This window comes from Poecilia latipinna, unplaced genomic scaffold (genome assembly GCF_001443285.1).
Source record: "Poecilia latipinna isolate Pla-1442-1.1 unplaced genomic scaffold, P_latipinna-1.0 Scaffold2774, whole genome shotgun sequence".
NCBI lineage: Eukaryota > Metazoa > Chordata > Actinopteri > Cyprinodontiformes > Poeciliidae > Poecilia > Poecilia latipinna.
Window position 1 is genome coordinate 24,865 of NW_015115390.1, and position 3,041 is coordinate 27,905.

General features: G+C 40.5%; 1 long non-coding RNA gene across 1 annotated transcript; it reads right to left on the reverse strand.

Moving 5' to 3' along the window:
* Window positions 1–832: 832 nt before the first annotated feature.
* LOC106939110 (uncharacterized) lies at window positions 833–2,853 on the reverse strand. Its single transcript, XR_001422761.1, has 3 exons — window positions 1,136–2,853; window positions 967–1,101; window positions 833–912 (listed from the first exon to the last, which is right to left on the reverse strand). It is a non-coding gene; the product is annotated as an uncharacterized LOC106939110 (long non-coding RNA).
* Between the last annotated feature and the right edge of the window lie 188 nt (window positions 2,854–3,041).

Sequence of the window (3,041 nt, forward strand, 5' to 3'; positions counted from 1 at the left end):
GCTGCATTAGCATTCTGTTAGCATTCTGTTAGCATTCTGTTAGCATTCTGTTAGCATTCTGATGATAACAGGAGTTTAAACTGATCTGAGAGTTTGAGCTGCTAAAGAACAAACTGTTCTTCCTGATCCAGGCTAAATGTTCTGGATTTCCTCCTGAAACTATCAAATTATTTGTTTATTTCAAACTTTAACATTTTACATTATGTGTTAATTTATGTGAGGCCAAAATAAAAACTTTAAAAATATATTTAAATGTTATGGTAAAAAAGCTCTGATGTTTGATTCCTCGTCCAGAGATCAGATGTTTGGATCTAAGCAGCTTAGTTTAATTATTATGTTGGTAAAAATCCCTGAGATGCTTTTACTTCATAAACAGAATAAACCGACGTCCCCTGAACTCATCATCACTCGTTCAGCTGGATGTTTCTCCGTCATCCTGAATCTGGAAACAGACGAGTTATTTCATCCCCAGTGCAACAATTTCTTAGATCAGAAGAATCTGTTTAGTGAAAACAAACTTTTCTGATTCATTCACTCAATAACATCATGTCTACCTGGTTACATATTAAGGTTTTATTTCCTGTCCTTTCTGACTGATGTTCATCTCTGTCCTCTCCACAGGCAGGACTGATACAGTCGTCTGATTCCCAACATTCGACCTTCTCTCATTCCTGACCAACGAGCCTCAGCTGATCCAAACTGACTCCTGCCAAGAAAACCTCCAGATTTCCATTGAAATATTTTCAGTTCTTCCACCAACATCTCCTACCAGCAGCTGTGACAGATGTAGACAATCAGAAACTCAACATGTTTAGTGTCTGTCATTCATTTCTTGTTCAGAGTCTGGGAGTTTTCTGTTGCTCCTGATCATGGTGCTCCTTTATCCTCAGTGAGCAGAGGGACTTCAGGGGCCTCAGGGACTTCAGGGACTTCAGGGGCCTCAGGGGCCTCAGGGACTTCAGGGACCTCAGGAGCCTCAGGGGCCTCAGGGGCCTCAGGGGCCTCAGGGGCCTCAGGGGCCTCAGGGACTTCAGGAGCCTCAGGAGCCTCAGGGGCCTCAGGGACTTCAGGGACTTCAGGGACTTCAGGAGCCTCAGGGGCCTCAGGAGCCTCAGGGGCCAGGGACTTCAGGGACCTCAGGAGCCTCAGGGCTAATCGCCAATTATCAATCTTTTCAAAAGCCTGACCTGCTAATTCAGATTCTGGCTGGTACCGTTTTCCATCCATCCATTTTCTTCCGCTTATCCAAGGTCGGGTCATGGGGGTAGCAGCTTCAGAAGGGAGGCCCAGAGAACAGTGGGGTCCCTATTACCTGTCAACCTGCAGACGTGGCCTGGTGGCCGGTCCGTCAGTCAGACCTGCTCACAAAGGACAGAGGTTGATTTTTAGGCCTTTGCTGAGGTCGATAACATCAGTGTATCGGCTTCACTTGTAAAAATCACCGATCTCCCAAAAACACTTAGTTTTTATTATCACTTAGAGACTGAAGGATATTCATTACTTTTACAAATTTAGAGCACACTGAGTAGGTCCAGAGAATATTTTTACTTCTTTAGCATCCCAGAACAAAGTTAGAATCCAGAAAAACGACCGTAGCCTCAACGTTTCAGACTCCTGTTCTTCCAAAAGGAATTAACCAGAGGAAACTTATCAACCCGAACAGGAGAAACTAGTTACAGACTTTAGATCAACACTGGATTGATTTGTTATTTTGTTTGTATTTCCTTTTAATTCCTGTAAAGCACTTTGTGTTGCCTTGTTACTGAAAATGTGCTTTATAAATAAAATTACCTTACCTTACCACAATGAAGGAATTTGGCACCGATAAATTAATCACTGAACCCCCAGAGAGAAAACAAACATCTTGATGCCTCCTCTAAAACTGCCAGTATGTCTTATTTAATGTTTAAGGTTAAATTATGTTATTTAAAAACAAAAATCTAATTTATTTGGAATGGGTTCAAACCACAAGAGTTCATAAATATGTGCAAATTCTCTTTAGATGTTTCTTTTGCTCTTTGTAGAAATGTCAGTTCTGCTGTTTGCTCATCATTTCTATTTATTCCAGTGTTCAGTGTAAATATTTAATTTATGATCATCAGGACAAAAATAATGTGATCTTCTGACCTTGAATTCAAAATTGATCTTCCCATAAACATTATGTCTAAGTGGACCAGGAGTTTGTTGAATAAATCAATAATTTAAACTGAAATAAAAAGATCAAATTGTGTCTGGAGAAACTGTTTTATTCTGTTTATTTATTGTTTTAAGTTTAAATATCAGGTTTTAATCTTCACAGATGTTTCCATAATAACCATAATTCAGTCTTTAATAATAACTGTGTCTCTGTCCATCTTTGCATTTTCTGCCTCAGTCTGAACTGATTCAGTTTCCTTCTGGTTTCTGAAAATTATTTCTGAATAATATGAAAAATAAAACTTTAGTTTTTATAGCTGATTAAACCAACAAGCCGATTCTGGATGTTGATGTTAAACTCTGTCAGCTCAAAGCTGCTCTTTCAAACAGTGATTTTATTTTACTACTCTGTCATTGTTTTGCTCGTTTTCATGTCTTACTTTATGAAAGGTTGTTTTTTTTAACCAGAGAGAAGCCTTTAGATTCATTCTGCACATGCAGCTGCTTTGTGTGATTATGGGAGGAAAGTGTGGAGCTCATCAGATCCTCTGGTCGCGGCGTCTGCCTCCGATTCTTCAGTCGGTCTGCTGTAGTTTAAAGCAGCAGTCGTCCCACAGCTGTGTGTGTGTGGCAGATACTGGGAACTCTGCCAGGGCTCCTGGGGCCCGATCCGTCCTGCAGACAGAGAGCTGTGGGTGTAAATGGCTGCTGGTTTGGTGATTTTCCTCACTTTGACTTTCTGTTTATGTTTCTAATCTTTATGGCTTGATAATTGTCTGATCTCCGTGTTTTCCAGCAGGAGGTTTAACCTCCACTTGGTGATTTTTGGAAGTTTGTTCCAAATCTGTGGTTCATAGAAACTGAATGCTGCTTCTCCTCATTTGGTTCTGGTTCTGGGGATGCAG